Genomic DNA, 13,971 nt, shown 5'->3' with positions numbered 1-13,971 from the left:
ATATAGTGAACTCTGGTTTTCTACTTATTTTTCCTCTTACTTTGACCCCCACTCACACATATATTTACTCCCTCTTCACATACATTCACTTTCATTCTCACATATATACGTACACACCCATCGCCATATATATTCACTCCAGCTCTCGCGTATATTCACTCCCACTGTGTCACATACCACTCTCACATATATTCTCTCCTTTTGCCATACATATTCACTACCATGGTCACATATATTCTTTCCCATGTCATATATATTCACTCGTGTGTCACACATATTCACTCCCAATTTCACACATGTTCATTACCAACCCCTCGCCTTGTTTTCCACTTCCCTCTTTGTTTTCCTCTTGCTCAACATGTTCTCAATTGTCTCGGATCCGTCTCCTTCCTCCCCTCACTTCCTCTCTTCCTCCAACCGTTTCCCAATCCTTCTCTTCATCTTCCCCTGCCACTTGACGTCTCTTACTTCCACATTCTACCTCTCTGTCTTTCCCCAAACTTTATCATTCACTCCCACTTTACGTTCCTCATACCCTCTCTCCATCTCCCGCAACCACTTGGCATTTTTCCACACCCTCCCCACCGTCTCCGGCTATCGTCGTCCTCGCTCTCTCCCGTCTTCACTTACGGTATCCCAGATCCATGTTGGGTGGGCTGGCACACCCACAGGATCATAGCCAGGATGATGCATCGTCTGAGCACCACTTTGCTTAAGTGTATAACAACTAAATGACACAGTTAAATAAGTCTTGAAAATATCTTTATACTTACTGTTGTTACAAATGATCAACACTTTGGTCATATGTTTAAGCGGATATTTATGAAAATACTACTTCGATCAAAATTATGTCAACACCAAGAATGCTTTTCATAATCTTTGGATGAACACTTGTGTAATGTTCAGAGTTACATAGATATAACAGCTTTGAAGTTTCAAGTAGGTGCACAACAGGATATCTATTACTTGAATCAAGGACAAGAGGAGGAAATTGTTTATCGAAGTTGGTACTGGGTCACAGGAAGAGCGCAAGACAGTCCCGAAGCTGTTTCCGATGTCTTGGAGACGAGCGTTAGCGGGAAGAGAGAGAGAGAGAGAGAGAGAGAGAGAGAGAGAGAGAGAGAGAGAGAGAGAGAGAGAGAGAGAGAGAGAGTTGTTGTGCGGGTGATGAAAAGGTCTTGATGAAGGCGCCCACGGGTGTGGCTGGGGACAATATGGTTAAGGCGATGGCATGGGAAGTCCTGGAGGTGCCATGTATGGTGGCAGAGAAATGTATAGAAAGTGGCTACAGGTCGATCAAAATGGCGTTGCTGGAGGCACTCCAGGATAGGTGGGAGAAGTAAGGAAGATGTTGCGAAAAGTAACAGAAGCAGATAACGCTTTTATAAAAATTGACGTTGTATTCTAGGCTACTGATTTTTGAATAGGTGAAACTGTATGTAGGTGTTATTGCAATTTGATTACCATTTGCTTTTAGCCAGTCTGTCTAAGCACCATGTCTTTACATTACGCATACAAACATATACACACCGCAGCTTGCATTAGGTGACCAGAATAGAGGATGAACAACTTGGGATGGCTGTAAGCAAGCTGTTCTAATCTGGGCGTTTTAGATAGGTTGTTGCCACTGCTCATTACTGTACCTCGAAGGCTCGTGCAATTCCCCATTTATATGGTATGGTACGTGGCCCATCTCTTACACCATCTACTATCATACAAGTTTCTAACTTTCGTTTGCTGCCCACTTTCACATCTTCATTGCACAGTTCATTCATTTCCTCAACTTCTCGTGTGGTATGACAGTACTGCTTTACATTTTCCTTAACATGCATCACTCTTTATTTGGTGTCAGGGTCTCTGGTTGATCTGCTTTTGCATCTCTCTAAGAATTATTTACGTCATCAACCTAGTTTGTTTTGATGAAGTATCCCTAACTCTTCCTTCCTCGGAGCTTTTTAACCTCTCTCTGAAACTCAGCTCATTTAATTCTTCTACCATCTTTATTGTTCTGTACTGAGTTTCTTAAAGTGCGGTAATCAAACTTGAGAAGAGTTTGGCTTAGTACTGGATGTCAACAGTTTCCTAATCATTTCCTTGTCTATGAATGCGATTCAAATGTTTAGTAACAGACAGTTTGTTTCCTTAACAATTAATGCTCTTGAGGCGACATATTAGGCCTATTAAGAGAATGGTAGTTTAGGATAGGACATGGTAGGGGCCCAGACCTAGTATAACAAGGTAGTTTGGGGTTGGACATTAGAGCGAGGTTGATATGTATGAATGAAGATGGCCTTGTTTTGGAGGGCGCTCAGGGTGTTGTTAAGGGTCCCGTCATCGAGAGGGTTGGTTTTATCATTGATATTATGTACAAGCTTTCATGAAGGTGGTGGGTACATTAGGGCATCTCTTGTAAGGATGAAGAACCACAAGGTTCCCAAAACTGTAATTCAGAAGACGCCAAGGTGAAGGACTGGAGGGTGGAGGTGCCAGGTCGATAACGTCCGGACATACGACGCTAAGAGAAAGGTGCAAGAGGTAAAAAAGAAGGCAAATGAGAGTTAGGGTGACAAAGTATCATTAAATTTTAGGAAGAATAAAATGATGCTTTAGAAGGAGGTAAGTAAAGAGCATAAGACAAGAGAACAAATGAGAACATCGGTGAAGGGGACTAATAGGGAGGAAAAAACAAGTAGTGGTGATGTGAGAAGATGGAGTGAGTATTCTTAAGGACTGTGGAATGTGTTAGATGATGGACTGGCAGACATAGGGTGTTTTGGACGACGTGGTGTGCAAGGTGAGAGGGTTAGGAAGATTGATTTGCTAAACATAGAAGAGGTAGTAAAAGCTTTGCGGAGCATGAAAGCAGGCAAAGCAGCAGGTTTGAATGGTATTACAGTGGAATTTATCAAAATAGGGGGTGAGTGTGGTGTTAACTGGTTTTTAAGGATATTTAATGTATGTATGACTCATGGTGTGATGTCTAAGGATTGGCAGAATGCATGCATAGTGCCATTGTACAAAGACAAATGGGATAAAGGTGAGTGCTCAAATTACAGAGGTATAAGAATATTGAGTATTCCTGGGAAATTATATGGGAGGGTATTAATTGAGAGGGTAAAGGAATGAACAGAGCATCAGATTAGGGAAGAGCAGTGTGGTTTCAGAAGTGGTAAAGGATGTGTGGATAAGGTGTTTGCTTTGAAAAATGTATGAGAGAAACACTTAAAAAAGCAAATGGATTTGTATGAAGCATTTATGAATCTGGAGAAGGCATATGATAGAGATGAGAGAGATGCTCTGTGGAAGGTATTATGAAAATGTGGTGTGGGAGACAAGTTGGTAAAAGCAGAGAAAAGTTTTTATCGAGGATGTAAGGCATTTGTGCGAGTGGGAAGAGAGGAAAGTGATTGGTTCTCAGTGAATATAGGCTTCAAGTAGGGATGGTTGTTTAATTTGTTTATGGGTGGGGCTGTTTGGGAGGTGAATTCAAGAGTTTTGGAAAGAGGGGCAAGTATGCAGTCTGTTGTGGATGAGAGAACTTGGGAAGTGAGTCAGTTGTTGTTCGCTGATGATACAGCGCTGGTGGCTGATTCGGGTGAGGAACTACAGAAGTTGGTGACTGAGTTTGGTAAAGTGTGTGATAGAAGAAATTGAGAATAAATGTGAACACAAGCAAGGTTATTAAGTACAGTAGGGTTGAGGGACAAGTCAATTGGGAGGTAAGTTTGAATGGAGAAAAACTGGAGGAAGTGAAGTGATTTAGATATCTGGGAGTGGATTTGGCAGCAGATGGAACCATGGAAGCGGAAGTAAGTCATAGCATGGAAGAGGGGGCGAAAGTTCTGGGGCGTTGAAAAAAGTGTGGAAAACAAAAATAGGTATGTTTGAAGGAATAGTGGCTCCAACAATGTTGGAAGGATAGAGTGAAAAAAATTTTGAGCTATCATGCAGGAGGGTAAAAGGCGTACAAGGAAAAGAATGAATTGGAGCGATGTGGTATGCGAGGTCGACATGCTGTCAGTGGATTGAACCAGGGCATGTGAAGCGTCTGGGGTAAACCATGGAAAGTTTCGTTGGGCCTGGATGTGGAAAGGGAGCTATGGTTTCGATGCATTACACATGACAGATAGAGACTGAGTGTGAACGAAAGTGGCCTTTGCTGTCTTTTGCTAGCATTACCTCACGGGTATGAGGTATATATGTATATGTCTGTGTATGTATATATATGTGTACATTGAGATGTATGGGTATGTATATTTGCGTGTGGGGACGTGTATGTATATACATGTGTATGGGGATGGGTTGGGCCATTTCCTTCGTCTGTTTCCTTGCGCTACCTCGCAAACGCGGGAGACAGCTCCAAAGCAAAATGAATGAAATAAAATAGATAGATATAAATATGTATGTTAAGATGTATAGGTATGTATATTTGTGTGTGTGGACGTGTACGTATATACATGTGTATGTGGGTGGTTTGGGCCATTCTTTCGTCTGTTTCCTTGCGCCACGTCGCTAACGCGGGAGACAACGACAAAGCAAAATAAATAAGAAATAGATCAATATATATATATATATATATATATATATATATATATATATATATATATATATATATATATATATATATATATATATATAAATATGTCTGTGTATGTGTATATATGTATACGTTGAAATGTATAGGTATGTGCATATGTGGGTTGGGCCATTTTTTCGTCTGTTTCCTTTCACTACCTTGCTGACGCGGGAAACAGCGACAAAGTATAAACAAATAAATGATATATATATATATATATATATATATATATATATATATATATATATATATATATATATATATATATATATTTTTTTTTTTTTTTTTTTTTTCTCTCTTTTTTTCATACCATTCTCCATCTCCCGCGTTAGCGAGGTACTGTTAAGAACATAGGACTGAGCCTTTGAGTGAGATCCTCACAAGGCCCCTTTCTCTGTTCCTTCTTTGGGAAAATCAAACATCGATAGTAAAGGATTTCTAGCCCAACGCTCCATCCCCTTTTACTCGCCTTCTACGACACGCAAGGAATACGTGGGAAGTATTCTTTCTCCCCTATCCCCAGGGATATATATATATATATATATATATATATATATATATATATATATATATATATATATATATATATATATATATATATATATATATATTTATATATATTTACCTGAGCATAGGGAAGAAAGAATACTTCCCACGCATTCTTCACTTGTCGTAGAAGGCGACAAAAGAGGACGGGACCGGGGGGGGGGGCCTAGATACCCTCCAGTCCTTGTATTTTAAATTTCTAAACGGGGAAACAGAAGAAACAGTCACGTGGTGAGTGCTCATCATCCTCGAAGGCTTAGATTAGGGTGTGTAAATGTGTGTGGATGAGACCAAGATGAGAAAAAAAGGAGAGATAGGTTGTATATTTGAGGAAAGGAACCTGGATATTCTGGCTCTGAGTAAAATGAAGCTCAAGGGTAAAGGGGAAGAGTGGTTGGGAATGTCTTGGGAGTAAAGTCAGGGGTTAGTGAGAGGACAAGATCAAGGGAAGGAGTAGCATTACTCCTGAAACAGGAGTGGTGGGAGTATGTGATAGAGTTTTAGAATGTAAACTCTAGATTGATATAAGTAAAACTGAAAGTGGATGGAGAGAGATGGGTGAATATTGGTGCATATGCACCCGGGCATGAAAAGAAAAATTATGAGGTGCAAGTGTTGTGGGAGCACCTGAGAGAGTGTGTTAGTTGTTTTAATGCACGAGACCGCGCTTTGTGATGGGTGATTTGAATGCAAAGGTGAGTAATGTGACAGATGAGTGAATAATTGGTGTACATGGGGTGTTCAGTGTTGTAAATGGAAATGGTGAGGAGCTTGCAGATTTAATGAGCGGAAAAATGACTGATGATTGGGAATACCTGGTTTAAAAAGAGATATACATAAATAAACGTACGTAAGTAGGAAAGATTAACAGTGTTATTGGGATATGTATTAATTGATAGGCGTGTGAAAGAGAGACTTTTGGATGTTAAAGTGTTGAGAGGTTCAACTGAAGAGATGTTTGACCATTATCTTGTGGAGGCGAAGGTGAAGATTTGTAGAGGTTTTTCAGAAAAGAAGAGTGAATGTTGGGGTGAAGAGAGTGGTGAGAGTAAGTGAGTTTAGGAAGGAGACTTGTGTGAGGAAGTACCAGCAGACTCTGAGTACAGAATAATAAAAGATGAGAACAAAGGACGTAAGGGGAGTGGGGGAGGAATGGGATGTGTCAAGGGTAACAGAGATGGCTTGTGCAAAAGATGCTTGTGGCGTGAGAAGCGTGGGAGGTGGGCAGATTTGAAATGGTAGTGTGTGGTGGGATGAAAAATTAAGATTATTAGTGAAGGAGAAGAGAGCGGCATTTGGATGACTTTTGCAGGGAAATAATGCAAATGACTGAGAGATGTATAAAAGAAAGATGCAGGAGGTCAAGAGAGAGGTGCAGGAGGTGAAAAAGAGGGCAAATGTGAGTTGGGGTGGGAGGGTATCTTTGAATTTTAAAGAGAATACAAGATGTTTTGGAAGGAGGTAAATAAAGTGCGTAAGACAAGGGAACAAATAGGAACATCGGTGAAGGGGGCTAATGGGGAGGTAAAAACAAGTAGTGTGATGTGAGAAGGAGATGGAATTAGTATTTTGAATTTTTTTTCAATGTGTTTTGTGATAGAGTGGCAGATATAGGGTGTTTTGGCCGAGGTGGTGTGCAAAGTGAGAGGTTAGTGAGAATGATTTAGTAGACAGAAGATGAAAGCGGAAGATGAAAGCCGGCAAGACAGCGGGTTTCGATGGTATTGCAGTGAAATGTATTAAAAAAAGGGGATTAAGTATATTTGACTGGTTGGTAAGGTTATTTGTATGTATGACTCTTGGTGAGGTAACTGTGAACTGGCCGAATGATTGCATAGTGCCATTGTACAAAGGCAAAGTGATTAAGAGTGAGTGCTGAAATTTCAGAGTATAAGATTGTTGAGTATTCCTGGGAAATTAAATGGGAGGGTATTGATTGAGAGGGTGAAGGAATGTACAGAGCATCAGATAGGGGAAGAGAATTGTGGTTTCAGAAGTGGTACAAGATGCGTGGATAAGGTGTTTGCCTTAAAGAATGTATATGAGAAATACTTAGAAACGCAAATGGATTTGTATGTAGCATTTATAGATGGGGTTGTTAGGAAGGTGAATTCAAAAGTTTTTGTAAGGTACGCGAGTATGCAGTCTGTTGTGGATGAGAGAGCTTGGGAAGTGAGTCAGTTGCTCTTTGCTGATGATACAACGGTGATGTCTCATTCGGTTGAGAAACGGCAGAAGCTGGTGACTGACTTTGGTAAAAAGTGTAAAAGAAGAAAGCTGACAGTAAATATGAATAAGAGCAAGGTTATTAGGTACAGTAGGGTTGAGGGACAAGTCAATTGGGAGGTAAGTCTGAATGGAGAAAAACTGGAGGAAGTGAAGTATTTTAGATATCTGGGAGTGGACTTGGAAGCGGATGGAACCATGAAAGCGGAAGTGAATCATAGGGTGGGGGAGGGGGTGAGACTTTTGTGAGCGTTGGAAATGTGTGTAAGTCGAGAACGTTATCTTAGAGAGGAAAAATAGGTATGTTTACAGGAAAAGTGGTTCCAACAAAGTTTTATGGTTGCAAGGCGTGGGCTGTAGATAGACTTGTGCGGAGGAGAGTGGATGTGCTGAAAATGATGTGTTTGAGGACAATATGTGTTGTGAGGTGGTTTGATCGAGTAAGTAATGAGAGGGTAAGAGAGAAATGTGGTAATAAAAGGAGTGTGGTTGAGAGAGCAGAAGAGGGTGTTTTCAAATGGTTTCGTCACATGGAGAGAATGGGTGAGGAAAAATTGACAAAGAGGATATATGCGTCAGAGGTGGAGGGAACGAGAAGTGGGAGACCAAATTGTTGGTGGAAAGATGGAGTGAAAAAGATTTTGAGTGATCGGAGCCTGAACATGCAGGAGGCGAAAGGTGAGCGAGGAATAGAGTGAATTGGACCGATATTGTATATTGGGGTCGACGTGTAGTCAATGGATTGATCCAGGGCATGTGAAGCGTCTGGGGCAAACTGTGAAGAGTTTTGTGGGTTCGGGATGTGGAAAGGGAGCTGTGTATTCGGCGCATTATACATGACAGGTAGAGAATGAGTGTGAAAGAATGTGGTCTATGTTGTCTTTCTTAGCGTTACCTCGCGCACATGCGGGGGGGAGGGGGTTGTCATTTCATGTGTGGCGTGGTGGCGAAAGGAATGAATAAGGGAATAAGACAGTATGAGTTTTGTACATGTGTATGTATGTATATGCCTGTGTGTGTGTATATATATGTATACGTGTATATATATGTATATGTACTCTGTGAGGACGTGTACGTATATACATGTGTATGTGGGTGCGTTGGGTCATTCGTTCGTCTGTTTCCTTGCGTTACCTCCCTAACGCGGGAGACAGCGACAAAATTTGAGAAGATAATAAAAATGAGATGAAATACATATATATATATATATATATATATATATATATATATATATATATATATATATATATATATATATATATATATATATATATATATATATATATATATACGAATAAAGTGCATATGAACGCGCACCTTCATAGAACATACAAACCTCCAACAGCCAGTATCGAACACGGGACCCCTGTGCAAGAGACAGGCATGCTAACCGCTAGGCTATGGGACTGTATAATAAGAAACAACTATTCGAAATACTAAGTACTCGAATACCCTTCGTCTCACAATGGTGAGCAACGGGGTCTTTACCATTGTGAGACGAAGGGTAAAAAAAAAAAAAAAAAAAAAAAAAAAAAAAAAAAATATATATATATTTATATAAATTATTTTTTTTTTGCTTTGTCGCTGTCTCCCGCGTTTGCGAGGTAGCGCAAGGAAACAGACGAAAGAAATGGCCCAACCCACCCCCATACACATGCCTTGATTCAATCCACTGACAGCACGTCAACCCCGGTATACCACATCGCTCCATTTCACTCTATTCTTTGCCCTCCTTTCACCCTCCTGCATGTTCAGGCCCCGATCACACAAAATCTTTTTCACTCCATCTTTCCACCTCCAATTTGGTCTCCCTCTTCTCCTCGTTCCCTCCACCTCCGACACATATATCCTCTTGGTCAATCTTTCCTCACTCATTCTCTCCATGTGACCAAACCATTTCAAAACACCCTCTTCTGCTCTCTCAACCACGCTCTTTTTATTTCCACACATCTCTCTTACCCTTACGTTACTTACTCGATCAAACCACCTCACACCACACATTGTCCTCAAACATCTCATTTCCAGCATATCCATCCTCCTGCGCACAACTCTATCCATAGTCCACGCCTCGCAACCATACAACATTGTTGGAACCACTATTCCTTCAAACATACCCATTTTTGCTTTCCGAGATAATGTTCTCGACTTCCACACATTCTTCAAGGCTCCCAGAATTTTCGCCCCCTCTCCCACCCTATGATCCACTTCCGCTTCCATGGTTCCATCCGCTGCCAGATCCACTCCCAGATATCTAAAGCGCTTTACTTCCTCCAGTTTTTCTCCATTCAAACTTACCTCCCAATTGACTTGACCATCAACCCTACTGTACTTAATAACCTTGCTCTTATTCACATTTACTCTTAACTTTCTTCTTTCACACACTTTACTAAACTCAGTCACCAGCTTCTGCAGTTTCTCACATAAATCAGCCACCAGCCCTGTATCATCAGCGAACAACAACTGACTCACTTCCCAAGTTCTCTCATCCCCAACAGGCTTCATACTTGCCCCTCTTTCCAAAACTCTTGCATTCACCTCCCTAACAACCCATCCATAAACAAATTAAACAACCATGGAGACATCACACACCCCTGCCGCAAACCTACATTCACTGTGAACCAATCACTTTCCTCTCTTCCTACACGTACACATGCCTTACATCCTCGATAAAAACTTCACTGCTTCTAACAACTTTCCTCTCACACCATATATTCTTAATACCTTCCACAGAGCATCTCTATCAACTCTATCATATGCCTTCTCCAGATCCATAAATGCTACATACAAATCCATTTGCTTTTCTAAGTATTTCTCACATACATTCTTCAAAGCAAACACCTGATCCACACATCCTCTACCACTTCTGAAACCACACTGCTCTTCCCCAATCTGATGCTCTGTACATGCCTTCACCCTCTCAATCAATACCCTCCCATATAATTTACCAGGAATACTCAACAAACTTATACCTCTGTAATTTGAGCACTCACTCTTATCCCCTTTGCCTTTGTACAATGGCACTATGCACGCATTCCGCCAATCCTCAGGCACCTCACCATGAGTCATACATACATTAAATAACCTTACCAACCACTCAATAATACGGTCACCCCCTATTCTAATAAATATATATATATATATATATATATATATATATATATATATATATATATATATATATATATATATATATATATATATTATATTTATTATTTATTTTGCTTTGTCGCTGTCTCCCGCGTTTGCGAGGTAGCGCAAGGAAACAGACGAAAGAAATGGCCCAACCCACCCCCATACACATGTATATACATACACGTCCACACACGCAAAAATACATACCTATACATCTCAATGTACACATATATATACACACACAGACACATACATATATACCTATGCACACAATTCACACTGTCTGCCTTTATTCATTCCCATCGCCACCTCGCCACACATGGAATACCATCCCCTTCCCCCGTCATGTGTGCGAGGTAGCGCTAGGAAAAGACAACAAAGGCCCCATTCGTTCACACTCAGTCTCTAGCTGTCATGCAATAATGCCCGAAACCACACCTTTCCACATCCAGTCCCCACACTACTTTCCATGGTTTACCCCAGACGCTTCACATGCCCTGATTCAATCCACTGACAGCACGTCAACCCCGGTATACCACATCGATCCAATTCACTCTATTCCTTGCCCGCCTTTCACCCTCCTGCATGTTCAGGCCCCGATCACTCAAAATCTTTTTCACTCCATCTTTCCATATATATATATATATATATATATATATATATATATATATATATATATATATATATATATATATATATATATATATATATATATATACATATATATATATATATATATATATATATATATATATATATATATATATATATATATATGTATATATATATATATATATATATATATATATATATATATATATATATATATATATATATATATATATATATATATATATATATATATATATATATATATATATATATATATATATATATACGTCGCTGTCTCCCGCTTTTGCGAGGTCGTCTGTTTCCTTGCGCTACCTCGCAAACGCGGGAGACAGCGACAAAGTATAATAAAAAAAAATAAATAATATATATACACATATATATATATATATATATATATATATATATATGCTTGTATAGTGTCATTGTGCAAAGGCAAAGGGGATGTAAGTGAATGCTCAAATTACAGAGGTATAAGTTTGTTGAGTATTCATGGGAAGTCATGTGGGAGGGTATTGATTCAGAGGGGGTCAAGCCATGTACAGAGCATCAAATTGGGGAGGAGCAGTGTGGTTTCAGAAGTGGTAGAGGATGTGTGGATCAGGTGTTTGCTTTGAAGAATGTATGTGAGCATTACTTAGAAAAACAGATGGATTTGTATGTAGCATTCATGGATCTAGAGATGTCATATGATTTAGTTGATAAAGATGCTCTGTGGAAGATATTCAGAGTTTATGGTGTGGTAGGTAAGTTGCTAGAAGCAGTGAAAAGTTTTTATCGAGGATGCAAGGGATGTGTACGAGCAGGAGGAAAGGAAAGTGATTGGTTAACAGTGAATGATGGTTTGTGGCAGGGGAGCATGATGTCTCCATGGTTGTTTAATTTGTTTATGGATGGAGACGTTAGGGAGGTTAGTGCAAGGGTTTTGGAGAGAGGGGAAAGTATGCAGTCTGTTAAGGATGAAAGGGCTTGGGAAGTGAGTTAGTTGTTGTTTGCTGATGATACAGTGCTGCTGGCTTATTCGGGTGAGAAACTGCAAAAGTTGGTGACTAAATTTGGTAGTGTGTGAAAGATGAAACCTGAGAGTAAATGTGAATAAAAGCAAGGTTATTAGGTTCAGCAGGGTTGAGGGACAAGTCAACTGGGAGGTAAGTTTGAATGGAGAAAAACTGGAGGACGTGAAGTGTTTTAGATATCTGGGAGTGGATTTGGCAGCTGATGGAACCATGGAAGCGGAAGTGAGTCACAGCGTGGGGAGGGGGCGAAGGTTCAGGGAGCGTTGAAAAATGTGTGGAAGGCGAGAACTTTATCTCGGAGTGCAAAAATGGGTATGTTTGAAGGAATAGTGGTCCCAATAATGTCATATGGATGTGAGGCATGGGCCATAGATAGGGTTGCGCTGAGGAGGGTGGAGGTGTTAGAAATGAGATGTTTGAGGACAATATGTGGAGTGAGGTGGTTTGATCGAGTAAGTAATGAAAGGGTAAGAGAGATGTGTGGTAATAAAATGAGTGTGGTTGAGAGAGCAGAAGAGGGTGTATTGAAATGTTTTGATCATATGGAGAGAATGAGTTAGGAAAGATTGACGAAGAAGATATATGTGTCAGAGGTGGAAGGAGCGAGAAGTGGTAGACCAATTTGGAGGTGAAAGGATGAAGTGAAAAATATTTTGAGCGATCGGGGCCTGAACATACAGGAGGGTGAAAGGCGTGCAAGGAATAAAGGGAATTGGAACGATGTGGTATACCGGGGTCGACGTGCTGTCAGTGGATTGAATCACGGCATGTGAAACATCTGGGGTAAACCATGGAAAGTTTTGTGTGGCCTGGATGTGGAAAGGGAGCTGGGGTTTCGGTGCATTACACATGATAGCTAGAGACTGATTGTGAACGAATGTATCCTTTTTTGTCTTAATGCTACCTCGCGTGCACGCGTGGGGAGGGGGTTCCATATCATGTGTAGCGGGGTGGCGGCGTGAATGGATGAAGACAGCATGTGTGTATATGTACTTGTGTATATACATGTATGTGTCTGTGTATGTATGTGTATGTATATGTTGAAATGTATAGGTATGTATATGTGTGTGTGTAGGCGTTTATGTATATACATATGTATATTGGTAGGTTGGGCTATTCTTTCGTCTGTTTCATTGCGCTACCTCACTAACGCGGGAGACAGCGTCAAAGTATAATAAGAATATATATATATATATATATATATATATATATATATATATATATATATATATATATATATATATATATATATATATATATATATATATATATATATATATATATATAATTCCCTGGGGATAGGGGAGAAAGAATACTTCCCACGTATTCCCTGAGTATCGTAGAAGGCGACTAAAAGGGAAGGGAGCGGGGGGCTGGAAATCCTCCCCTCTCTTTTTCTTTTTTTTTCCAAAGGAAGGAACAGAGAAGGGGGCTGGATGAGGATGTTTCCTCAGAGGCCCAGTCCTCTGTTCTTAACGCTACCTCGCTGACGCGGGAAATGGTGATTAGTATGAAAGAAAGAAAAAATTATATATATACATACATATACATATATATATATATATATATATATATATATATATATATATATATATATATATATATATATATATATATATATATATATATATATATATATATGTATATATATATACATATATATATATATATATGTATATATATATATATATATATATATATATATATATATATATATATATATATATATATATATATATATATATATATATATATATATATATATATATTGGAAAGGATCACAGTTCTGCGCGTGATCAAGATGTTCCTATGAATGCAAGGGGAAAATGAAGCACGATAAGTTCC

This window comes from Panulirus ornatus, chromosome 15 (genome assembly GCF_036320965.1).
Source record: "Panulirus ornatus isolate Po-2019 chromosome 15, ASM3632096v1, whole genome shotgun sequence".
Lineage (NCBI taxonomy): Eukaryota > Metazoa > Arthropoda > Malacostraca > Decapoda > Palinuridae > Panulirus > Panulirus ornatus.
This window is presented reverse-complemented; position numbering follows the sequence as displayed.